Source organism: Xenopus laevis, chromosome 9_10L (genome assembly GCF_017654675.1).
Source record: "Xenopus laevis strain J_2021 chromosome 9_10L, Xenopus_laevis_v10.1, whole genome shotgun sequence".
In the NCBI taxonomy this organism is placed as follows: Eukaryota; Metazoa; Chordata; class Amphibia; order Anura; family Pipidae; genus Xenopus; species Xenopus laevis.
Window position 1 is genome coordinate 24784042 of NC_054387.1, and position 27914 is coordinate 24811955.

The 27914-nt window shown below is 42.0% G+C and overlaps 1 protein-coding gene and 1 long non-coding RNA gene across 2 annotated transcripts in view; one reads left to right on the forward strand and one right to left on the reverse strand.

The window, feature by feature from the left end:
* Positions 1-2769: 2769 nt before the first annotated feature.
* Positions 2770-27914, reverse strand: part of dusp3.L (dual specificity phosphatase 3 L homeolog) — a 57239-nt gene continuing 32094 nt past the window's right edge. The window contains exon 4 of the mRNA XM_041576111.1: positions 2770-2828. The gene's annotated coding sequence lies outside the window, so the exon portion shown is untranslated. The remainder of the gene's footprint in view (positions 2829-27914) is intronic.
* LOC108705691 lies at positions 4076-7308 on the forward strand. The gene is made up of 2 exons (XR_005964033.1): positions 4076-6073; positions 6610-7308. It is a non-coding gene; the product is annotated as an uncharacterized LOC108705691 (long non-coding RNA).

The following is a 27914-nucleotide window of genomic DNA, read 5'->3' on the forward strand; positions in this document are numbered from 1 at the left end:
TTGAGAGCGCATCACCGACACATTACTTAACCTTGGTAATGCCTCTTCCTGACTCTGCACCCATACATTTGCCACACTTTGCAACCTCTGTGCACCAGGCTCTGTCACTGACAGACCCCTAGACTCAGTAACTGTGTCACAGACTGCCCCACTCCCGGCATCCTTAAAAACATTTAACATTTTTGTTAAAGCATTTACTGCTTCACCTAGCTTAGCAACATGAGGTACTAACACACACTCTATGGGTTCCTCCGGTTGCTTGTCCTGTCTTTGACTGGCTTGCGATGTAGAAGCCATATCTTGCTGATACTGGCTGGACCAGGTAGTAGTTTTCTTCTTTGTCAGAAAAGTAGTGCTGCTGCCCCCTCCTGAACGAGTGCTCCTGTTCTCGGCTCTGTTCCCCATTCCTCTGCTTTGAGACGCTGGGCTAAATGAACGACGGCTTGATTTACGATGCTGGCTTCTGGTAGCGCGTGGCCTCTTTAACACAGGCTCTTCCTCCTCCTGAACGTCATTAATCTCCGTCAGAATGACCTCCTCCCTTACTGGCTCCTCTTCAAATATGAGCGGGGATGTCGGTGCTGCTTCCAAACACGCCATAAGCCATTCACCCCCTCCAGGCTCCGCTGCCTTCTGTCGCATTCTTTCTATTAGCTCCTCCATTTCTGCTCCTCGTGACTTTATCTCTCCTGAGACTAAGGTTGAAGCTTGCTCCAGCCGGCGCAGATCCCAAAAGACCGACTACACTGCTGCAATGGTATTTATAACCTTCGCCCCTACCCCTGGCACCTGCAGCCAATCACTAAATCACTAGCCCACCTGCCCGCTAATTAACCTTTAAACTTAGCCCCAACAATCCCATGAGGCCCTTCGCTTATCTCTGGGCCCTAACCATTCTAGTAGTGTGTTGGTTAAGTCACATATTGAATAGAAATATCTCTGCTCTCGCAAGAAACAATTACATGTGGCACAACGCTTTACAGCACCACTAACACCCTGGCACACCTATAATAATATAGTGCAGGCAAAGATAAATATGACAGAGTAAATACAAATTATTACTATTTATTACAGCAGCAGCCTACACTGTGCCACACTGTCTGAACCCCTGGGTGTGGATACAGTGTAGGCTGCTGCTGTAATAATAATGCACCAGGACCCATTGAGCCCAATGCCTTTGCCTGTCTTATGTCATTATCAGATATACCCATCAGACAAATATCGCTGGCATCACATATCATTGCTTTAATATCAGTGCAAAGCTAAAGAAAGCTTCAAACAACCAGTGTAGTGACAATTTGCACATTGGCACAGCACTGTGGCAAAATTAGCAGGGATCGGCCACCCACCACTACTAGGAGGATCCAGAGTAGAGAAGGTGCCTGGGTGAGTTGGAAATAGGGTTGCCTGGAAAACAATACCGGCCTTCCTATATATTTATCTTTTTCCCCTATTAATAACATTGGGATCAACCATCATTTTACCGGCCAGTAGGAAACACATATGGTATGACAGTGGTATGACTAGATGTTACTGGGCCCACAGGAAATTAATTTTAGGGCTCCCAACATATCCAGAAGTGGTCCTGTTTTACCAAGATATGTTTAAATTTCTCATTAATTAGGGCCTCATGGGCCCCCTATACTTCCTAGCCCCCCCGGCGGCCACAGGGTCTGCTTCCTCTGTAGTTACGCCACTGAGCACAGCTCACAAACCATGGTATTACGTGGCAGATGGCTTATATGAGGAGCTGAGCAGAAATATTGAAATTGGGATGACAGTGATGTGACTTTCTTAGGGCTTTGCTAAAGCATTTGATAAGTAGCACAGGGTAACTGATTAAATTAATGAATACTTGTGTGTAACTAAATATTTGCACTTTGGTATTGTCACGATCGGCACCCAGAATCCAGAACCAATGCTAGGTTCCCTGGTCTCGGCTCTTAATTCTGCCTTTAACAGCCGCCTTTCACCTCGGGAGGAGCCCTCGGCTAATTGGATGCCGCCAGGTCTTATAAAGGAGCCAGGCGATGGTTCTGGACTAGCAGAGGGGCAAGATCGTTAAACAAAGTCTTTGGGCAGACTTTGGGCTGAAGGTCACAGTTCAAGGAAATGACAAAAGCGTAGTCAAACAGGCCGGGTCAGTGCGGGCAAAATACTAGCGAAGTCAGACTGGCAAGGGACAAAACCAGGAGATCAATCAAGAGTGGTCAAACTGGCATGGATCGGATTACAGAGTGTAGATTAGTCGGTTACCAGGAAGGAGTCTGGATCAAAGAAGTCGGAGTAGTCACAACAGGCAGGGGTCAAAACAGGAATCAGGTATCAGAATAATCAAGAATAGCACCCAGGAACTCTCAAAGATGAACCTAACAACGGGCAACAAACTGCAGACAGAATTCCCTTTAAATAGGTTTGAATTTTGCGCTATTGCTCGATGATGTCATCACGCCAGCGTCAAAGCCTATAAAAATAAAACCAGGAAGTGCGTGCCGCACATGCCCTAGTAGCAAGCAGCCGGCAACAAAGCAGGAACGCAAGGCGGGCGTCCCCGCCGACTCCCTAGATCACCAGGGTGAGTCCTCACATTACCATCGGACCCCCAGATTTCTCAGGAAACTTAAGATGACATTGGTTCCTGAGACGATCAGCCCTAATATCACAAACAGGAAACCAAGAATTCTCCTCAGGGCCGTAACCCTTCCATTGTACTAAATACTGTAACTTACCCTGCACAAGGTGAGAGTCAAGGAGTTCTTGAACTACAAATTCAGGCTGACCTTCTACCAACACTGGGGGAGGAAAGGATTGTTGACAGACCTGTGAGGCTGGTTTCAAGAGAGACACATGAAAAGAAAAAGAAGAAAATTGTCAGGTAATTTGAGACGAACAGAAGAAGGATTAATTATTTCAATAATGGGATATGGACCAATAAACCTGGTTCCCAACTTGAGTGAGGGAACCTTAAGTTTGATATTTTTTGTGGATAACAATTCCGGGTCTCCTACATCTTCGGTGCCTCCCTACGAGACCTATCAGCTGCTTCCTTTTGAATAGCCGTAGCTGAGAATCATGTACCCCAGACCAGATCTTGGCAAACTGTTTGACAGAAGAATTGACAGAAGGTATAGAGGATAATGAATCACAAAAAGAAAAGGTTTTTCGGATGTAAACTATTAACAATGAAAAATGGAGATTGGCCAGTGGAAGCATGAGATGCATTATTATAAGCAAATTCTGCTCAGCCCATGAGGATTGGTTATCAGAAACATAACATCTTAAGAATTGCTCAAGGGACTGATTAACTCTCTCTGTCTGACCATTGGTTTGGGGGTGATATGCTGTAGAAAATGATAAATCAATCCCAAACAAAGAGCAAAATGCTCGCCAGAATATAGAAACAAACTGTATACCTCTGTCAGAGACAATATTGACTGGGAAACCCAGTCATTTGAAAATATTAGAAATAAATAATTCGACCAAAGTCTTAGCAGTAGGCTGAGCCCCCTAGTAGCAAGCAGCCCGCAACGAAGCAGGACCACGAGGCGGGTGTCCTCAGCGACCCCCTAGACCACCAGGGTGAGTACTCACAGTGATCTAGTGACATCTGGTTATAAGGACTGCCAGCGCACCTCCATGGCTCGCAAAACTGTCCTATAGACAGAAATTGTATGTGCAGTCAATGCTGTGGGGTGCCAAAATAGAAAGAATTGCCAGAAGCTTTTGGCTGATATTAAAAGGTTGGTGTATTACATATATTTTTTTTAATATTTGCAAGGGTTATTTTGTTGTAACATGGCTCCTTCATAATTTTGCAAGTGTTCCAAATGTAGTTGCTATAGTACATGTGCCATAGTAACTCAGTCTGGAAGCCATTCCAACAGAACTAGCTGAGCCACACAAAACCCTGGAAGCCATACCAAGAGAAGCAGCTGAGCCACAGGAAACTCAAGAGCAGGAGGAAACAATCCACTATGAGCCAGATCCATTTCATCAATCAGTTAAACAGCTGACTGCAACTCTCTCCTCAAGCAGTGCTGAAAACAGAAAAAGCCATATACAAATGAAACGAGCATTGATTCTGATACATCAGGACTTCATGTCACTAAATGACCATTTACAGTAGATGGCAGATGCATCATTGCGCTTTTAAAGGCAACACATAGATCTGATCCTACATCAAAATCATCTTCTTAAAGAACAGAATCAACTGATTATGGCTCAAAACCAGCTCCTCAAACAGCAGCAACTTGAGGGAGAAAAGCAGCAGTCTTTAAGCTTAACACACACAAGTGTGGAGTCAAGTGAAGGGCAAGCTGCCACTGTTTCTAACATAACTCCTGGTGGTTCAGCTACTTCTAAAAGGGGTGGGCTTCCAGTTAGGGGCAAGGCTTCAAGGGGCAGAAAAAAAATAACTTTTCTTGGTGCCAGCTAGGCGCAAAGGCACAGCAAACTCCTTATTTGACTTTTTCAGTCACTGTTTAAAAAATGCCATAGAAATTGAATGGCACAATTTAACATAATCCTTCATTTATGTATTGGTGGCAGCTAGGTGCAAAGGCACAGCAAACTCCTTATTTGACTTTTTCAGTCACTGTTTAAATAATGCCATAACAATTGAGTGGCACGAATAACATAATCCTTCATTTATGTATTGGTGGCAGCTAGGTGCAAAGGCACACAAACTCCTTATTTGACATTTTCAGTCACTGTTTCAAAAATGCCTTAGAAATGGAGTGTCCGAATTTCAGTGTACCAGACTTGCCAATGTGACAGACATTTTTCATAAACATATCCCATAGTAGGCTGGCTGATTCAAATTACTTTATATGATATGGTTGAAGCTGCCATTAGCTTAAAAAAATAACACGTTTGCAAAAGGGTTGTCCCTGAAGTTAAGGGCAGGCCTTGGTGAGGGGCCTACACGCGCCTGTGTGAGTACAGCCCCATTGAAAAAAGCTAAATGCGTCTATTCCTGCGCTCCCCTGCGGCTGAACACAGAAAAATGGAACGCTGGGGAGCGCAGCTTCAACCGCTTGTCAGTAAGAGCCCTTAAGGAGTGTGTGTTTTGCGATTCCTAAACTGCTCCTCATTTGCCCTGGGTGGTACAATCATGAAATGTGTGCAGTCTATGGCCCCCAGCACATTGGGCATTCCCCCATGCTGATAAAATCCTAGCTTAAGTGCTTGCCACGCTTCATATATATACAATATATAATTGGCTGTTAGCTTAAGGATAGCGTCAAACACTTGGGGAATGATTCTACACATGGTAGGCTGGCTGATTCCCATTACTTGGGATATGACATGCTGGAAACTGCCATTAGCAAGAAAATATAAGACAAAGAGAAGTTTACACATCCCTGCCACAGCATGACTTCTACCCATCATTGGTTCAATGTCTTCACTTATATGAGCATATAGCTCCATAATAGCCTGATGATGTAAGCGAAACATTAACACAATTTTGCTATCTGACAAATTCTCAATTAATGCCACTCTTTGATGAAAGATTCTAGGACTTCTGATGGGGGCAATCTGACATTTCTCCTATGCTGCTGATGCATCCTTCTCCTCAATATTATAATTCCAACAGCAGCACCAAAAAGTTCCTCCTGAAAATTATTCATCTTTCTAGCAAATACACAAACCCACAAAAAAGTAATGTTTCATAGGCAAGGCACAGGAAGCACTTTGGCAGGATATAAGCCTTTTCAACTGCTTTGACGCAGGCGCATTTATGCACCGGTGTTCCCCACAGGACGCCGCCATTCCCCACTGGATGCCGGCGTCCCCCACTGGACGCCGATGTCCCCCATTGGTTGCCTGCGCTAATTCATCAGCGAGCATCGTCACTAAACAAATAGGCAACATTTTAGCCTATCATTCTGTATGAACATTATATTGTCAGGATTCCAGATAATAAACATATAACAACATTAAAAAAAATACCTTTCATTTATGTAAAATTGGTAAACTCCCTTCCCTGGTCACATGTCATTCTCTGAAAGTGTTATTGTTTGTCTTACTTTGAAATTGACAGGATGCCTGGCCTTGGACCTGCATGTTCACAGTAAGTAGTTACATGTTTAGTCAAAAATAGTTAATGCTTTAAAGGGGTTGGTCACCTTTCAGTTAAGTTTGGTTGTATGATGCAAAGTGATATTGGGACATAATTAACAATTGTTTTGAATTGTTTCTTACTGGTTTTGGAGTTATTTATCTTTGTATTAAGCAGATCTCCACTTTTCAATGTCAGCAATTTGGTTGCTAGGGCCTAAATTACCCTAGCAACCATGCACTCATTTGAATGAGAATATTCAATATTAATAGGGGAGGGTCAGAACACAAAAATACTTAAAAAGTAGCAATAACAATAAATGTGTGGGTTTACAGAGCATTTGTTTTGACACAGGGTCACTGGCCACCTTTTTTTGCAAACCTACAAAGACTCAGGAGAAGAAGGGAAGAAGAAGAAGACCAATTGAAAAGTTGCTTACAATTGCCCATTCTATAACATATTACAACTTAACCTGAAGGTCAAACCTGAGGGTCAAACACCCCTTTAATGTTAACAATTTACTACAAAAAACATTTATTTCACTTAAGGGAGACAAGGGTTTGCACAGCAGGAGCCAGACAGCGGGGAGGAAGAGCCCCAGGATGCTGCCCCTGAGGAAGAGGGAGAGGCAGGACAGGAGGCAGAAGGTGCTGCCCCTGAGGCAGTAGTTGTGGAGGGCGAAACGGAGATAGAGGAAGGTACATTTTTAAAGAGATTGAAATGTCTCTGACTATCCCAGTGATTGAAGTTTTGTTGTAAATAAATTATGAACTGATGCACTAGTATGTGTGTATATTTGTAAAGATACCATTTTTACATTATTTTGTCTTAGACATCTGGGTGGATGACTTTGGCGGATCGCCAGAAATTAGCCCCCCAGCTGAAGGTAATTTGTAGTATGAATGTGTTCCTTGAAGCTTGTTTGCGCATCAGTCTCTTGAAGTATTAATAATGTAAAACCCTGTAAAACAATGAAATTAATGGAACCAAAAAACATGACAAAATTCCCAATATATTTTTCTCAGAAATCCACATGCCAGAGCCAGAACAAGGCAATCCTGGCAGGAGGCAGAAGTGGAGGCAAGGCCGGAAGATGCTGCAGAGGCACCAAGCCAGGAGCCCATCCTTCCTGAGGTCTGGAAATACGTCCAGCAACTGGAAAAAAGGGTGGAGCTCCTGGAACAGAAACAATACAAAAAAATACAAAAACAAACAATTTTTGAATAAAAACTATTTTTTGTATCCTTTAAAATGGTCTGTTCTTCATTATAAATATATGTTGATGCTAAATATATGTTATTAACAATGTACATGATAGGATATTAGTCTAACGTGTAGGGGTTAAACATTGTTAAACATAAACAGCATACAACACTCTTCTGTTTTCAGCTACAGGAAAAACAAAAGTGAGAAGCAGAAAACAAACATTATTGTTCTAGTTCTACTACAACACTAAACACATTTCAACAAAGGGGGTCCAGTTGTGAAGGCATTCATACATGGTCAAATCCAAACATATGTAACTGATAGTTTACACACAATTATAACCTACAAATCACATGATATTTTTGGGAGGAGTTAAATTCCAGAGTCATCTTGCATTCAGGTCAATTTGCATATGGCAGGAAATAAAAGTTGTATGGACGTCTTTATTTTGGTGTTGCAAATACTTTACATAGTTTTTATTACACATGTCCTGGGAGCCTTAACCCTTTAAGTGCCAGCAGAATTTCACATTTTGGTTACGCGAAATGCCAGCCGTTTTTGAAACATTTTGTGCTCTCTCACTTTAGGGGCATTTTCTGAGGGGAAACCTATAGTTTACCTAGGAAAACTATACATTGTTTTTTTCGGTAGAAACTGAGCTGTCTAAATCTGCCTGAGTTTTCATGTATTTCCACCTGTGCAAAAAAATTTATAGTGCTAAATACCAAAAAAAAATGAAAAATTACCATTTTTCATCGTATATCAATTTATACCAGAAAAATATTTCATTTTACGGATGAAAATCCAACTGATTTGGAAAGCCTTATGTCTCTCAAATGTGCCAATACCAGATATGTATAGTTTTAGGGAGATTTAGGATTTCTGTACAGCAAAAACTCCCGGCGGTATATTACCGAATTTTGAAAGCACTAAGGCTTTAGATTCCAAGGCAAAAAATCCTGAAACCGTAGGTTTACCCCAGAAAACCATACATTTTTGAAAAGTACACATTCTGCCGATTACAAAATGGGTAACTATGTCTCTCTACTCCCAACTACCAAACATAAAAGCTTGTCTGAACATAGCGGTTTTTCAACAAAAAATTCAAAATTCTGAAAAATCATTTCAAAGGTTTTATTTTGCTGCTCCGCATATCCCAAACTATATTAGGTACCAAGAAAAAGCACCTGAAATATGATTGCCAGGGGTCCACTGAACAGTTTGATACCCATTATGCATAGGTTTACCAAAGTATCTGGCATTTAGAGACACCAATATGTAGTTAGCACATCCAAATTGTTCAGGACTTTACTTCAGCTACTGAGAAATCAACACATTGACTGCATTTTTTGTGGGGTAAAAACACAGAAATATATGTTTACCCCCCAAACCCATATATTTTTGGAAAGTACACATTCTACTGAATCTAAGATGGGTACCCATGCCTTTCTGCTCCAAACTACTGAGTCGCAAGGCTTTCCCAAAATTGTTGGTTTTGGTGAAATATCTAAAAATTTCCTCAAACCTTCAACTTCCCAGCACCATATCGCCCATTTATCATTACGAACTAAGGAAAAGCACCCTAAATATGATTGCCAGGGTTCCTCTGAACATTTTGGTGGTCATTGTTCATAAGTTTACCAAAGTATATGGCATTTAGAGGCCCCAAAACGAAGTTAGCGCATACAAACAGTCCCGTGGGTAACTTCAGCTAATGAAAGATCAACACATTGACTGCATTTTTGTGGGGTAAAAACACAGAAATATATGTTTACCCCCCAAAACCCATATATTTTTGGAAAGTACACATTCTACCGAATCTAAAATGGGTACCCATGCCTTTCTGCTCCAAACTACTGAGTCGCAAGGCTTTCCCACAATTGTCGGTTTTGGTGAAATATCTGAAAATTGCCACAAAGCTTCAACTTCCCAGCACCATATCACCCATGTATCGTTATGCACCAAGAAAAAGCACCCTAAATATGATTGCCAGGGTTCCTCCAAACAGTTTGGTGGCCATTGTTCATAGGTTTACCAAAGTATCTGGCATTTAGAGGCCTCAAAATGAAGTTAGCGCATACAAAAAGTCCTGTGGGTAACTTCATCTAATGAAAAATCAACACATTGACTCCATTTTTGTGGGGTAAAAACACAGAAATATATGTTTACCCCCCAAACCCATATATTTTTGGAAAGTACACATTCTACTGAATCTAAAATGGGTACCCATGCCTTTCTGCTCCAAACTACTGAGTCGCAAGGCTTTCCCACAATTGTCGGTTTTGGTGAAATATCTGAAAATTGCCTCAAAGCTTCAACTTCCCAGCACCATGTGTCATTACGTACTAAGAAAAAGCACCCTAAATATGATTGCCAGGGTTCCTCTGAACATTTTGGTGGCCATTGTTCATAAGTTTACCAAAGTATCTGTCATTTAGAGGCCCCAAAATGAAGTTAGCGCATACAAACAGTCCCGTGGGTAACTTCAGCTAATGAAAAATCAACACATTTACTGAATTTTTGTGGGGTAAAAACACAGAAATATATGTTTACCCCCCAAACCCATATATTTTTGGAAAGTACACATTCTACAGAATCTAAAATGGGTACCCATGCCTTTCTGCTCCAAACTACTGAGTCGCAAGGCTTTCCCACAATTGTCGGTTTTGGTGAAATATCTGAAAATTGCCTCAAAGCTTCAACTTCCCAGCACCATATCACCCATGTATCGTTATGCACCAAGAAAAAGCACCCTAAATATGATTGCCAGGGTTCCTCCAAACAGTTTGGTGGCCATTGTTCATAGGTTTACCAAAGTATCTGGCATTTAGAGGCCTCAAAATGAAGTTAGCGCATACAAATAGTCCTGTGGGTAACTTCATCTAATGAAAAATCAACACATTGACTGCATTTTTGTGGGGTAAAAACACAGAAATATATGTTTACCCCCAAACCCATATATTTTTGGAAAGTACACATTCTACTGAATCTAAAATGGGTACCCATGCCTTTCTGCTCCAAACTACTGAGTCGCAAGGCTTTCCCACAATTGTCGGTTTTGGTGAAATATCTGAAAATTGCCTCAAAGCTTCAACTTCTCAGCACCATATCACCCATGTATCGTTATGCACCAAGAAAAAGCACCCTAAATATGATTGCCAGGGTTCCTCCGAACAGTTTGGTGGCCATTGTTCATAGGTTTACCAAAGTATCTGGCATTTAGAGGCCCCAAAATGAAGTTAGCGCATACAAACAGTCCCGTGGGTAACTTCAGCTAATGAAAAATCAACACATTGACTGCATTTTTGTGGGGTAAAAACACAGAAATATATGTTGACCCCCCAAACCCATACATTTTTGGAAAGTACACATTCTACAGAATCTAAAATGGGTACCCATGCCTTATTTCTCCAAACTACTGAGTCGCAAGGCTTTCCCAAAGTTGTCGGTTTTGGTGAAATATCTGAAAATTGCCTCAAAGCTTCAACTTCCCAGCACCATATCACCCATGTGTCATTACGTACTAAGAAAAAGCACCCTAAATATGATTGCCAGGGTTCCTCTGAACATTTTGGTGGCCATTGTTCATAAGTTTACCAAAGTATATGGCATTTAGAGGCCCCAAAATGAAGTTAGAACATACAAATTGTCCTGTGGGTAACTTCAGCTAATGAAAAATCAACACATTGACTGCATTTTTGTGGGGTAAAAACACAGAAATATATGTTTACCCCCCAACCCCATATATTTTTGGAAAGCACACATTCTACCGAATCTAAAATGGGTACCCATGCCTTTCTGCTCCAAACTACTGAGTCGCAAGGCTTTGCCAAATTTGGCGGTTTTGGTGAAATATCTGGAAATTGCCTCAAAGCTTCAACTTTCCAGCATCGTATTGTCCATGTATCATTACCAGCATAAAGCATCCTAAATATAAACATATGGGTCTACTAAACAGTTTGATGCCCAATGTGCATAGATATACCAAACTATGTGGCGCACAGAGACCCCCAAATGACAATATGTATAGACATTTTCACGGCTGACGCGCTGGCTGCTTCAATATAACCACCCGTTGTGTGTATTATGCGACATTAGACCACCTAACAGTACAGAGACCCCAGAAAACCATATATTTTCAGAAAGTACACATTCTGACGAATCCAATATGGGTAAATAAGTGTTTCTACTGCAAACTGCCAAACTGCAAAGCAATGCTGAACATAACGGTTTTTATCAAATTTCTGAAAATCGTCACAAAGCTTGAATTTTACCCCATTATATGCCCCACATTTCGTAACTTATCAGTATAAAACATCCTAAATATGAACGCCAGGGGTCTACTAAACACTTTGATGCCCAATATGCATAGATATACCAAACTATGTGGCGCACAGAGACCCCCAAATGACAATAGTGTATATACATTTTCACGGCTGACGCGCGCTGGCTGCTGCAATATAAGCACCTGGTGTGTGTAATATGCGACATTAGACCCCCCCTAACAGTACAGAGACCCCAGAAAACCATATATTTTCAGAAAGTACACATTCTGACGAATCCAATATGGGTAAATAAGTGTTTCTACTGCAAACTGCCAAACTGCAAAGCAATGCTGAACATAACGGTTTTTATAAAATTTCTGAAAATCGTCACAAAGCTTGAATTTTACCCCATTATATGCCACACATTTCGTAACGTATCAGCATAAAACATCCTAAATATGAACGCCGGGGGTCTACTGAACACTTTGATGCCCAATATGCATAGATATACCAAACTATGTGGCGCACAGAGACCCCCAAATGACAATAGTGTATATACATTTTCACGGCTGACGCGCTGGCTGCTGCAATATTAGCACCTGGTGTGTGTATTATGCGACATTAGACCCCCCTAACAGTACAGAGACCCCAGAAAACCATATATTTTCAGAAAGTACACATTCTGACGAATCCAATATGGGTAAATAAGTGTTTCTACTGCAAACTGCCAAACTGCAAAGCAATGCTGAACATAATGGTTTTTATCAAATTTCGGAAAATCGTCACAAAGCTTGAATTCTACCCCATTATATGCCACACATTTCGTAACTTATCAGCATAAAACATCCTAAATATGAACGCCAGGGGTCTACTGAACACTTTGATGCCCAGTATGCATAGATATACCAAACTATGTGGCGCACAGAGACCCCCAAATGACAATAGTGTATATACATTTTCACGGCTGACGCGCTGGCTGCTGCAATATAAGCACCTGGTGTGTGTATTATGCAACATTAGACCCCCCTAACAGTACAGAGACCCCAGAAAACTATATATTTTCAGAAAGTACACATTCTGACGAATCCAATATGGGTAAATAAGTGTTTATACTGCAAACTGCCAAACTGCAAAGCAATGCTGAACATAACGGTTTTTATCAAATTTCTGAAAATCATCACAAAGCTTGAATTTTACCCCATTATATGCCACACATTTCATAACGTATCAGCATAAAACATCCTAAATATGAACGCCAGGGGTCTACTGAACACTTTGATGCCCAATATGCATAGATATACCAAACTATGTGGCGCACAGAGACCCCCAAATGACAATAGTGTATATACATTTTCACGGCTGACGCGCTGGCTGCTGCAATATGAGCACCTGGTGTGTGTATTATGCAACATTAGACCACCTAACAGTACAGAGACCCCAGAAAACCATATATTTTCAGAAAGTACACATTCTGACGAATCCAATATGGGTAAATAAGTGTTTCTACTGCAAACTGCCAAACTGCAAAGCAATGCTGAACATAACGGTTTTTATCAAATTTCTGAAAATCGTCACAAAGCTTGAATTTTATCCCATTATATGCCCCACATTTCGTAACTTATCAGTATAAAACATCCTAAATATGAACGCCAGGGGTCTACTAAACACTTTGATGCCCAATATGCATAGATATACCAAACTATGTGGCGCACAGAGACCCCCAAATGACAATAGTGTATATACATTTTCACGGCTGACGCGCGCTGGCTGCTGCAATATAAGCACCTGGTGTGTGTATTATGCGACATTAGACCCCCCCTAACAGTACAGAGACCCCAGAAAACCATATATTTTCAGAAAGTACACATTCTGACGAATCCAATATGGGTAAATAAGTGTTTCTACTGCAAACTGCCAAACTGCAAAGCAATGCTGAACATAACGGTTTTTATCAAATTTCGGAAAATCGTCACAAAGCTTGAATACTACCCCATTATATGCCACATATTTCGTAACTTATCAGCATAAAACATCCTAAATATGAACGCCAGGGGTCTACTGAACACTTTGATGCCCAGTATGCATAGATGTACCAAACTATGTGGCGCACAGAGACCCCCAAATGACAATAGTGTATATACATTTTCACGGCTGACGCGCTGGCTGCTGCAACATAAGCACCTGGTGTGTGTATTATGCAACATTAGACCCCCCTAACAGTACAGAGACCCCAGAAAACCATATATTTTCAGAAAGTACACATTCTGACGAATCCAATATGGGTAAATAAGTGTTTCTACTGCAAACTGCCAAACTGCAAAGCAATGCTGAACATAACGGTTTTTATCAAATTTCTGAAAATCGTCACAAAGCTTGAATTTTACCCCATTATATGCCACACATTTCGTAACGTATCAGCATAAAACATCCTAAATATGAACGCCAGGGGTCTACTGAACACTTTGATGCCCAATATGCATAGATATACCAAACTATGTGGCGCACAGAGACCCCCAAATGACAATAGTGTATATACATTTTCACGGCTGACGCGCTGGCTGCTGCAACATGAGCACCTGGTGTGTGTATTATGCGACATTAGACCCCCCTAACAGTACAGAGACCCCAGAAAACCATATATTTTCAGAAAGTACACATTCTGACGAATCCAATATGGGTAAATAAGTGTTTCTACTGCAAACTGCCAAACTGCAAAGCAATGCTGAACGTAACGGTTTTTATCAAATTTTTGAAAATCGTCACAAAGCTTGAATTTTACCCCATTATATGCCACACATTTCGTAACTTATCAGCATAAAACATCCTAAATATGAACACCAGGGGTCTACTGAACACTTTGATGCACAATATGCATAGATATACCAAACTATGTGGCGCACAGAGACCCCCAAATGACAATAGTGTATATACATTTTCACGGCTGACGCGCTGGCTGCTGCAATATGAGCACCTGGTGTGTGTATTATGCGACATTAGACCCCCCCTAACAGTACAGAGACCCCAGAAAACCATATATTTTCAGAAAGTACACATTCTGACGAATCCAATATGGGTAAATAAGTGTTTCTACTGCAAACTGCCAAACTGCAAAGCAATGCTGAACATAACGGTTTTTATCAAATTTCGGAAAATCGTCACAAAGCTTGAATCCTGCAGCAGCAGGACACGTAAGTAACACGTGCCTGCTGCTGTTTTTGGGCCCCTGGGCGATCGCGCCCCAGGGGCCACTCGATCCCCTGCTCTGCTCGTTGCCTTGGGGCAGGGGATCGAAGCGGAACGGAGCGAGCGGCTCTAACAGCCGCTCCTCCGCTCCAGAACCCGGAAGTGCTGCAGAATGTAGAATCTACGTTCTGTGGCATTTCAAGTTACTTTTCCACAGAACGTAGATTCTACGTTCTGTGGCACTTAAAGGGTTAATAAATAGTAGAGTTATTATAATGCCTTTGTCAATTGTCCCAGTGTCAATTTGATGTTCCATATGTGTAAAAAAACACGTTAGTAAATCGGCGAAGTTCCAAAATGACGTCACACTGGCGAATTGACGCCATCGTTAGTCACTTCGCCATTTAGTAAATTTGCCCCCATGTGTGGGGTTGTTTTTGATGTTGTAGGGCTCTTACAGACGAGCCGTTTGCGTTTTTTATGCATTCAGCCGCAGGTTCAATCGCTTGTCTGTAAGAGCCCTTAATATGATGAAATAAAGACACTTTTTAATCAAAGAGCATGCTTATATATGTTTTTGAGAAGTTTTGGTCACTAGAGGTCTATAGCATGATGTAAATTGATATTTACCATATATAGTTCTGTATCCAAGGTTGTTGCATGTGTTGGGTTTTTCAGTGACCAATGAGAGTTAGTCCTCTGGATTATACTGTAACTGTCTCTACTGCTTTGTGGCTAGAACATTGTTGGTACAATTTGTTCACAAGGGCTTAAGTGAGATTAGGCACCAATGTTGGGTGATCAGGCCTGGGTTATGGTTGGCATACCAATTAATCCTATAGGTGTTCAGTTGGTTTGAGGTCAGTGTAGGTCAGAAAAATTCTTCCAATGCCATCTTTAAAAGACCATTTTCTGTAAAGCCCTCACTTGCATTGGGACATTATTGTGCTTAAATGGGAAAGGGATTCACTAAGAAGAAGAAGGAAAACATAAGAAGGGACTGCGTTATTACATACAGTATTTTAATTTATTCTGTCATGAAAGCAATATTTGCTTTCACTGGAACCAAAAACTCTAAAAGAACAAGAGGAATTTTAATCTAGCATCTGCCAAACTTGACTTATCTGTCATTTTTTCAAGATGCAAGTTTACTGGAGGTAAGAATGCACGCTGGCTTCCAGGACCCCATAACAGTGAGAACACAACAACTAACTTGGTACAGGGTACATAGTGAGTGTATCCATCTCATCTCTAGTTTTTTAAGGTGATCGACTCGTCTAAGTGGTCCCACATCATCTATCACTTGGTATTGTAGCTGACCAACTGTGTGTTTTTGTTCCTTGAAATGTAGAGGTACAATAAGTACAATAAGGTGTGTGTATTCAATAAATATTAGATTTATGTTGGTTTATCTTTTATATGAGATAGTAGATTCATGTTGGTTTATCTTTTTACAATCTTTTATCTTTTGCGTTGTTTCCCCCATGTAGGCCGAGCTGCACAGGCGCTTTATTAAATACACTACATAAAGTGAATTACATGTACTGTATAATATTTTTTATTACAATAAATTTTTATTGAATATAGCAAAAAAAAAGAGTCGTACAGAACATTATTACCACAAAAGCATCTCTAATACACATAGGTATACAGAGCATATCAAAGGTGACACAGAAAATCACAGTTGGTAATGAGATATTAACAGTAGAACCACTACAATTAAATGAACCACAAAATACACAATAGAAAATATCCATTAAAACAAGAAAATAAAATCAAATAAAAGAAATAATGAAAAAGGAAATAAAACCATTTTTACACTAACAGCAAAATAAAACTCCCGTTACTATAGAGAAAAAAGGATGCTAGGAACACCAGGCCCAAATCTATATTCAAACCAGGGACTCCAGACCACCAAAAATTTCTGATGTGTGTCTAGTAAGATGCTAGTCATCTTCTCCTGTGACATAATCCAGTCAACTCTAACTTTTACAGGATCAAATGGGATGCACCTCTGTTTCCAAGCATGAGCTAGGGTCTTTTTGGCCGCAGTCATAATAAAGGTAAACAAACGGAATTGGGCATGGTTCAAACCCTCTGGCTTAATCCCTAATAACGCTATTACAGGATCCCTGGGAAGGGAAATGTCAAAAATAGAATAAACCATATTAAACACTCTGATCCAGAACCTACGTGCCATAGGACAAGACCACCAAGTATGATACATCGAACCTATTCCACCACAACCCCTGAAGCAACTGGGGTCAGCTGAAGGAGAAAATTTGGCTATACGGGTTGGGACGAGATACCAGCGAAAGAGCACTTTATAATTGGACTCCTGCAAAGACACATTATTGGATGATTTCCTAGCCGTAGTCCATGCTCGGTCCCATTCTACAGGATCTAGGTCACGTGAAAGATCTTTATGCCAAGCCAACATATACGGTAACATCAAGGGCTGCGGGGAATCAAAAAAGATGTAATAAATATACGAAACCGCCTTGCGTAATCTAGGGGAACGAAGGCACCAGGTTTCGAAAGCGGTTGATGGAACATCCGTAGGCTCAACTCTAGACCATTGGGAATGAACAAAGTGGAGGATTTGTTGTAACCGAAACCTTTCACCCAAGGGGATAGAATATTTATCAATCAGTTGGTGCAGGGAAAGAGGACCAGAGGGCGAACACAACTGACCCACCGTATATATATTGCGGTCAGTCCACCACACAAATTGAGCAGTCTGGAGTCCCGGGTTAAATAGTGGATTCCCAAAAATGGGAGTAGCACTTCTAAAGGGAGAACATAAACGTAGTTTCTTCTGGTGAGTATCCCAAAGTTTCAGAGTGTGTTGAAAACACCTACTAAGTATCTTGGGTCTGTTCCCCGGGGGACACCAAATTAAAGCAGTGGGTGAATATGGTTGTGTGAAGGCGGCCTCAATAGAGACCCAGTGTGGACTATCGTCCATAGAATGGAGAGTTAAAATCTGAGCCAAGTGGGCCGCGCTATAGTAAAAAGAGAGCTTAGGAAGCCCCAACCCCCCCCTGTTCTTAGGTTGAAACAAGGTTAGTTTACCAATTCTAGGGGATTTCCCAGCCCAAACGAACCTAACAATAGAAGATTCAAATCTATCTAGACTGCCGGCAGGAATCGGAATAGGTAGCGTCCTAAATAAGTATAATAGCTTAGGGAGGAGGGTCATTTTAACAGAGTTAACACGACCTACCCAGGATATAGTATGAGAGCTCCATTTCTTCAAAAGGGCCTCCAAAGATTTAAACATCGGCGGATAATTATGCTTGTAAAGATTGTCAAAAGACCTGGCCAATTTAATCCCTAAAAGGGAAATATAGTGAGGTTGCCAGGCGAATTCAAAATTAAGCTGAAGCAATTTTTCAACCTCATGGGGAAGATTGATATTAAGGGCCTCAGTTTTCTGGTGATTCATCAGCAGTCCTGAAATGGAACCAAATATATCTAAAAGTTTATATAAATTGGGAAGCGAAGTCATTGGTTTGGAAATAATAAGGGTTAGATCGTCAGCGAATAAACTAATTTTGTGATGTGCCGCCCCTACAGTAATGCCTGTGATGTTGGGATTAGAACGAAGCGCAATTGCTAAAGGCTCTATTGCTAAATTAAAAAGGGTAGGAGACAAGGGGCAACCCTGACGAGTCCCTCTACAAATCGGAAAAGGTTTAGATGTAAAGCCTAAGATATTGACCAAAGCGGAAGGAAAATTATAAAGTGCCCGAACCCACGTGAGTAATTTAGATCCAAACCCCCATTTACCGAGAACATAATAGAGGTAGTCCCAGGATAGCGAATCGAAGGCCTTACGAATATCAAGTTTGAGGATCATAGACTTAACATCAGCTACTGTCAGGCTCTTTTGGAGACTTAAGTAGGAAGAGCAGTTAGAACTGCTGTTAGTGTACAGCTTGCTGGACTTGACTCGATGGAAGGAATGCAAGTTGCAGAAAGCGTGGTCGTAGAACAGGCAAAGGGTCGGTAGGCGGGCAGCAGTAAACGTAGTCAGGGACAGGCCGAGGTCAGAGGCAGGCAGAAGATATTCGTAACGATGATCAGGCAGAAGGTCGGTAGGCAGGCAGAAGAGCATCGAAGTCCAAAGTCAGGCCGAGGTCGGTAACAATCAGAGAACACGGTAACAAGTACTAGCAAGGGAAATCACCAAGCACTGTTTGCTCTTGCTGACGTCTTTTTACAGGGACAAGTTTGGCGCCAAAACGTAACGACGCAGCGTCAATGCACCCGCGTCCATCGCGACGCGCGCGCGTCCGAATGAACGGACGCGCGCCCGGCAAAGACGCGCGCGCGTGCGCCAGACGCCGGAAATACTCAAGATCCTGAGCACCCCCGTGCCCGCGCACCAGCTGCAGCTACAGGTACCTTACATTGCCCCCCCCTGAGGGGCGGCCTCAGGACGTCTTTAGCAGGTTTCTCAGCTGAAACCAACCTCGGAGCATGAACGTTTTCCACTGGTTCCCAGGAATTCTCTTCGTTAGGAAATCCTCTCCACTTGACAAGGTACTGTAATATCCTGCCTCGAAGCCTTGAATCAAGAATCTTCTCCACCTCAAATTCAGTCTCGCCTTGACAAGAAACCGCTGGAGGAGGAGGATGAATACGACCAGGAAAAGTATTTGGTAAAACCCTCTTGAGTAGAGCAGAATGGAACACAGGATGAACCTTCAAAGCCTTTGGTAAATCAAGTTCAAACGAAACAGGATTAACAACTCTTTTAACAGAAAAGGGTCCCAGAAACTTCGGAGCCAGTTTCTTGGAGGGGTTAGAAAGGCGTAGATTCAAGGTAGATAGCCAAACTTTATCACCCACCTTGAATTCCGGATCCTCTCCTCGTCTTCGATCTGCGAAGATCTTAAAGTTTTGTTGGGCCTTGCTGATGTGTGTCTTCAGAGTCTCAGAGTTTTGCTTCAAAAACTTCAAGTGATCCTGCAGCGAAGGAAGAGTTATTTCAGGCAAGATATCTGGGAACATAATAGGATGGAATCCCACGTTAGAGAAAAACGGTGTTTGACCTGTGGAAGAATGTATAGAGTTGTTATAACAGAACTCAGCACAGGGAAGAAGTGAAAACCAATTGTCCTGAAGATATGAAGAAAAAGTGCGAATAGAGTCTGATTGGTTCTCTCGGTTTGACCATTAGTCTGTGGATGATAGGCAGAAGACCGGGATAATGAAATACCTAAAGCCTTACATAAAGCAGTCCAGAACCTTGAGGTAAATTGTGACCCTCGATCGGAGATAACTTCATTGGGCAGGCCATGTAGCCTCACAATCTCTTTAATAAACACCTCTGCGGTAACTGCTGCAGAAGGTAATCGAAGAAGCGGGATAAAGTTACATAGTTACATAGTTACATAGTTAAATTGGGTTGAAAAAAGACAAAGTCCATCAAGTTCAACCCCTCCAAATGAAAACCCAGCATCCATACACACACCCCTCCCTACTTTTAATTAAAATTCTATATACCCATACCTATACTAACTATAGAGTTTAGTATCACAATAGCCTTTGATATTATGTCTGTCCACAAAATCATCCAAGCCATTCTTAAAGGCATTAACTGAATCAGCCATCACAACATCACCCGGCAGTGCATTCCACAACCTCACTGTCCTGACTGTGAAGAACCCTCTACGTAGCTTCAAATGAAAGTTCTTTTCTTCTAGTCTAAAGGGGTGGCCTCTGGTACGGTGATCCACTTTATGGGTAAAAAGGTCCCCTGCCATTTGTCTATAATGTCCTCTAATATACTTGTAAAGTGTAATCATGTCCCCTCGCAAGCGCCTTTTTTCCAGAGAAAACAACCCCAACCTTGACAGTCTACCCTCATAATTTAAGTCTTCCGTCCCTCTAACCAATTTAGTTGCACGTCTCTGCACTCTCTCCAGCTCATTTATATCCCTCTTAAGGACTGGAGTCCAAAACTGAACTGCATACTCCAGATGAGGCCTTACCAGGGACCTATAAAGAGGCATAATTATGTTTTCATCCCTTGAGTTAATGCCCTTTTTTATGCAAGACAGAACTTTATTTGCTTTAGTAGTCACAGAATGACACTGCCCAGAATTAGACAACGTGTTATCTACAAAGACCCCTAGATCCTTTTCATTTAAGGAAACTCCCAACACATTGCCATTTTGTGTATAACTTGCATTTATATTATTTTTGCCAAAGTGCATAACCTTGCATTTATCAACGTTGAACCTCATTTTCCAGTTTGCTGCCCAGTTTTCCAGTTTAGACAGATCACTTTGCAAAGTGGCAGCATCCTGCATGGAACCTATAGTTCTGCACAATTTAGTATCATCTGCAAAAATAGAAACAGTACTTTCAATGCCCACTTCCAGGTCATTAATAAACAAGTTGAAAAGCAAAGGACCTAGTACAGAGCCCTGCGGTACTCCACTAACAACACTGGTCCAATTAGAAAATGTTCCATTTACCACCACTCTTTGTAGTCTATCTTTTAGCCAGTTCTCTATCCAGGTACAAATACTATGTTCCAGGCCAACATTCCTTAATTTAACCAGTAACCTTTTGTGTGGCACTGTATCAAATGCTTTAGCAAAGTCTAAGTAAATCACATCCACTGCCATCCCAGAATCGAGGTCTCTACTTACATTCTCGTAAAAAGAAATTAAGTTAGTCTGGCAAGATCTATTACGCATAAAACCATGCTGGTACAAACTCATAGTATTATGATTTGCTATGAAGTCCAGTATCTTATCCTTTATTAACCCTTCGAAAAGCTTTCCTAATACTGACGTCAGACTAACTGGCCTATAGTTTTGAGGCTGAGAACGGGATCCTTTTTGAATAGAGGCACCACATTAGCAATTCGCCAGTCTCTCGGCACTATGCCAGATCTCAATGAATCCTGAAAAATTAAGTAAAGAGGTTTGGCAATCACAGAGCTAAGCTCGCTAATTACCCTGGGATGAATACCATCTGGCCCTGGACCTTTGTTAATCTTAACATGTTCAAGTCTCTTTTGAATTTCATCATGTGTGAACCATGCATCATTAGTTGTATTACTAGAATTGGGAGTGTTAAGAAGGAAACCTTCACTTACTGGTTCTTCATTTGTGTAGACAGATGAAAAATACGAGTTCAGAATCTGCGCTTTTATTTTGTTTTCATCAACCAGCTGTGAGCCATCTTAGTAAGACGATCTACTACCACAAAGATAGTGTTATATTTGTCAGAAGGAGGAAGTTCCACAATAAAATCCATCGAAATAGAACTCCATGGTCTCTCAGGTAAAGGTAAGGGGCGAAGTAGCCCTACTGGTTTGTTACAAGAAGGTTTAGACCTTGCACAGGATTCACATGAACGTACAAAAGAGACACACTCTTTTACTAAAGAAGGCCACCAAAAAAATCGTCTAGCCAAATCTAAAGATCTTCGAATCCCCGAATGTCCAGCCAAAGGATGGTCATGAATAAGCTTAAGAGCCTCTAAACGAAGACTAGGAGGAACGACCAACTTGTTGTTTCGTAAAAGAAGATTATCTTGAAGAGACAAGTCATTAACCCCAGGATAATCTGTAAGTGACTGAGGAAAATTTCTTAAACTTTCGATAAAAGAAGATTGCAAAAGTAAAAAATGTCCAGGCTGAAGAATCGTGTCAGGTACCAAATCATTCTTTTCTACAGGAAAAATTCTGGAAAGAGCATCCGCCTTCATATTCTTAGAACCTGGCTTGTATGTGATATGGAACTGAAAACGGGAGAAAAAGAGTGCCCATCTTGCTTGGCAAGGATTTAATCTTTTTGCTGTGCGTAAATATTCCAAATTTTTATGGTCAGTAAAAATGATCATCGGATGCACAGCTCCCTCTAAAAGATGTCGCCATTCTTCTAAGGCTCCCTTAATGGCTAACAGTTCCCGATCTCCTACGTCAATTTCTTTCAGTAGGAGACAACTTCTTAGAAAAGAAGGCTACTGGGTGTAAAATATCCTTAAGACCTGTGCGTTGGGAAAGAATTGCACCAATGGCCACCTCCGAGGCATCAACTTCAAGAATAAAAGGTTTGGATACATCAGCATGTACGAGAATAGGGGCAGAGACAAACAGCTTCTTTAAACATTCAAAAGCTTGTTGAGCAGCCGGAGACCAAAAAAATTTAATCTTATTGCTTGTAAGATCGGTGAGAGGTTTGATAATAGCAGAAAAACCTTTAATAAATCTTCTGTAAAAATTAGCAAATCCTACAAAGCGTTGAACACCCTTACGATCCACAGGAGGGGGAAAATTAACAACTGCCTCCACTTTTTTGGAATCCATCTTGAAACCTCGATCGGATACCAAAAAGCCCAAAAATTCAATGCTGGATTTCTCAAACTCACATTTGGAGGCCTTGGCAGATGTTGTCTGAGGCGAAGTAACACTTCCTTTACATGAAGACGGTGTTCCTCCAAAGAATTAGAGAAAATTAGAATGTCATCAAGGTAAACAATGACGAACTGGTCCAACAGATCATGAAAGATGTAGTTGACAAAATGTTGAAAAGTGGCAGGAGCGTTGCAAAGACCGAAGGGCATAACGGTATATTCGAAGTGACCATAACGAGAACGGAAAGCAGTCTTCCACTCATCTCCCTCACGAATACGAACCAAATTATAGGCTCCTCTGAGATCAAACTTTGAAAAGATCTTAGCACGACAAAGTCTTTGAAAAAGATCAGGAATGAGGGGTAACGGGTAACGATTCTTGATAGTTACTTTATTGAGTTCACGGAAGTCGATACATGGTCTTAAAGAATGGTCTTTCTTCTCGACAAAGAAGATGCCTGCTCCAGCTGGGGAAGTAGAATGTTGGATAAAACCCTTAGCAAGGTTTTCATTGATGTAATCCTTTAAGGTAGCCAGCTCAGGTTCAGATAAAGGATAAATTCTTCCGAAAGGGATGGCTGCACCGGGGAGTAAATCGATAGGACAATCATAACTTCTGTGAGGAGGAAGAGAGTCCGCCGCTTTCTTACTGAAGACATCTGAAAAATCGTGATACACTTGAGGGACCAATTGAAGAGTCTCATCATCCACAGTGGTAAGGCCTAAAACTTGCGGGGACGGAAGACAATTTTCCCGGCAGTAGTTAGAATTAAAAACAAGTGTTCCAGACTGCCAATCAATACAGGGATTGTGACTTCTTAACCATGGAATTCCAAGAATGACAGGGAAGAGAAGATTTTCCATCACATCAAATTTTAATAACTCAAAATGCCCCTGAACAGAAAAGGTCAAAATATGCGGGGTCTCCAAGGATACTGATCCTGAAGCAACAAAATTTCCATCCGCCATCTTAACAGGAACGGGCTGGATCTTGGGAATGAGTGGAATTAATTGAAGACTTGCGAAAGCCTGATTAATAAAACAGCCACAGGCTCCTGAGTCCACCACGGCATCCACTTCAATTCTTCTTTGGTTCCACTGAAACGAGAGGTGAAGTAGAATATAAGATTGCAGTGATGGAATGCAAGGCAACTTGTAAGTTTGGGATGAAGGAACTTTACCATCAGGTCGTGTGGGACAATTCTTAAGCAAGTGTCCAGCCAGGCCACAGTACAAGCATAGATTTAGACGTCTACGTCGAAGTCTCTCTTCCACCGAAAGTGCCTTACGAACCACACCAAGTTGCATGGGTTCTGGGTCAGAAGAAGAAGAAACTGGGAAGACTGGAGGAGGAGCAGTAGGGAGCACCCAGTCCGGAGTAGGAGAGCTGACACCTCTTTCTTGGCGCCTCTCCCTGAGTCTCTGGTCAATTTGAACAGCGAGGGAAATCACTTCCTCCAGTGAAGAAGGCAGACCAACCCTTGCCAATTCATCCCTTAAGGTGTCTGACAGTCCCAAACGAAACTGATGTCGAAGGGCTCTATCATTCCATAGGGTATCTGGGGCCCAACAACGAAACTCAGCCACATACTCCTCTACTGGACGACGGAGCTGACGAAGGTTTCGTAGGGCTGCCTCAGCTGTATCTACTTGGTGAGGGTCTTCATAGATCTTAGACAGGGCCTGAATGAAGGAATCCGTCGTAGCCAAGAGAGGACTGTTCTGCTCCAATAGACGATGAGCCCATGCCTGAGGCTGCCCTTGAAGCAGAGAAATCATCACCCCAACCCGAATCTGATCGGTAGCATGAGACTGAGGTTTTAATGTGAACAGAAGACGGCAACTATTAATAAAGGTTCTAAAAGTCCTTCGGTCTCCAGAAAACTTATCAGGCATAGCTACCTTGGGTTCATGGAAAGGAGAGGAAGAAGTTGCTCCTCCGGCGGCAGCTACCGATTGCCCAGAGGTGGAAGCGGTTGGAGGAATCGTAGACATCTGTAAATCTTGCAACTGCTCCTGCACCTGCAAATAATCTCCCCGGAGTTCTCTCACCACCTGGGTGAGTGAAGCGATTTGTTGGGACAAGTCGACCAGGGTAGGCAGCTCTTCCGAATGCTCCATCTTGGCTTGGTGATTCTGTCAGGCTCTTTTGGAGACTTAAGTAGGAAGAGCAGTTAGAACTGCTGTTAGTGTACAGCTTGCTGGACTTGACTCGATGGAAGGAATGCAAGTTGCAGAAAGCGTGGTCGTAGAACAGGCAAAGGGTCGGTAGGCGGGCAGCAGTAAACGTAGTCAGGGACAGGCCGAGGTCAGAGGCAGGCAGAAGATATTCGTAACGATGATCAGGCAGAAGGTCGGTAGGCAGGCAGAAGAGCATCGAAGTCCAAAGTCAGGCCGAGGTCGGTAACAAGAAAAGCAAATCCAAGAGATAATCAGAGAACACGGTAACAAGTACTAGCAAGGGAAATCACCAAGCACTGTTTGCTCTTGCTGACGTCTTTTTACAGGGACAAGTTTGGCGCCAAAACGTAACGACGCAGCGTCAATGCGCCCGCGTCCATCGCGACGCGCGCGCGTCCGAATGAACGGACGTGCGCCCGCGCAAAGACGCGCGCGTGCGCCAGACGCCGCAAATACTCAAGATCCTGAGCACCCCCGTGCCCGCGCACCAGCTGCAGCTACAGGTACCTTACAGCTACTTGGGCACGCTGGATCAAAAGTATCAAACGCCTAGTAGCATCAGAAGCCTGGCGCCCAGGAACAAACCCCACCTGGTCCTTATTGATAATATCGGGGAGAAAGGTGTTAATGCGCGTAGCTATAATTTTACCTAAAATTTTAATATCCGTATTCAAAACCGAAATAGGCCTATAATTTTTACAATCAAAGAGATCCGAATCAGGTTTAAGTATGGCTGAAATTTTCGCTTGCAATGATTCTGGGTGAAGAGAACTGCCATCCCGTAAGCCATTAAGCATATGGGTCAAATAGGGGGTCAGTTCCTTAGAGAATTTTTTGTAATAGAGATTCGTAAGGCCATCGAGACCAGGGGCCGTATTAGATTTCAGCAGTTTAATGGCCGCAGAGACCTCCTCCGGTGTTATAACATCATCAACATAAAGGGCCTGATCTGGGGTAAGTTTAGGTAGAGCAAGATCCCTAAAAAAGCTGTCAAATCGTTTATCCGAAGTAACAGGGGGTTTGGCATATAACTTCTGATAGAAAGACGCAAATGCGTCTGACATCTTTAAAGGGTTACCAGTCAAAGAGCCTTGGGAGGTACGGATTCTATGGATGGAAATGGGTTTATCCCTCTCATTGAGTTTACGAGCCAACATTCTACCTGGTTTGTCAAGAGAACTGAATAGTTTATGTCTGGCCCAACGTAAGGTCTTCTCAGCATTGGTAGTTAAAAGCAAATCCAGATCTCTTTGGGTACGTTGGAGCTGAGAAAGATGGGACTCCGTAGGGAAACTGATATAAATTTCAGATAATCTGTCCAATTCCTTAACCAAAATATCAATGGCCTTCTGCCTGGTTCTTTTCCACTGGGACCCAATCTGGATAAAGATCCCTCTCAGAACGGGTTTATGGGCTTCCCACAATAAAGTCTGCGAATAGACCGAGGGAAGATTTTCCTTGAAATAATTATCAAGATCCCCTTTAATCTTGTGCACTATATCTGGATAGCTTAAAAGCGAATCATTAAGTCTCCAAAATCGAGACGGTGGACTCGTAGAAAGGTGGGATAGAGTGGCCAGGACCGGACAGTGGTCAGACCAGCAGTTATTGACTATTTTAGAGGCTCGGAGAGAAACTACTAAGGCAGACGTGAGAAAAATATGGTCAATTCTGGTGGAGACCTTATGAGGGGCAGAATAGTGAGAGAATTGGCGGGTATCAGGATTCAGTTCTCTCCAGGCATCTACAAAACTATAGGAGCTTAATAAATGTTTAAACCGTTGTGCATCTTTATTGGGGCCCTCAACTCCCTGTTTCGCAGGAACTGATAACCGATCTAGTCGCTGATTCCAAACCATATTCGAATCCCCACAAATAACCATTTGGCCCACCTGCTTGTGCTTACAGAGATCAAACAGTGCTAACAAAAAATCTAACTGGTGGACATTGGGAGCATAATAGGACACAATTGTCAAAGGGAAATCGCCATAAGCGTATTAGCTATAATGTATCGTCCGTCCGGGTCGGAAACCACCTTATCAATGACTACTGGGAGATTAGCATGGAAACATATAGCTACCCGCTTAGTTTTATTCGGGCTAGTAGACAATAAAACCTTAGGATATCTTTTATGAAAATATTTAGGATGTGAAGCATGAGAGAAATGAGTCTCTTGCAGACATATGACATCAGCACGGAGAGTAGAGTATTGAGCAAAAGCTTTAGTCCTCTTAACCGGGGAATTAAAGCGCTGCACATTATGACTTAGTATTTTAAGGGACATCATGGCTGTAAGGGAGAAGGAGCTGCCGTATTTCCAAAATCAGGCGGTGATAAACATAAACAAGCCACACAGGGCTAAGTGAAAAAACCATCATCCTAGCATATAAAACAGCCGCACAAGTAAATTGCAGTGTAGAAATCAAAAGAAAAAGGAAAAAAAATGAGAAAGAAAACATCAAAACCATAAAAATCGAAAACATAATGGTACATTGCAATCCGCAGCACATAGAAGTATACAAGGAAACTAATGGAACCTCCTCGGAACCAGCCTCGAGGGGGGCCATAAGGGACCTGTACTTTCTAGGGGGGAAACATGGAACAACCAGCACTATTGAAATGGCATGACAACATAT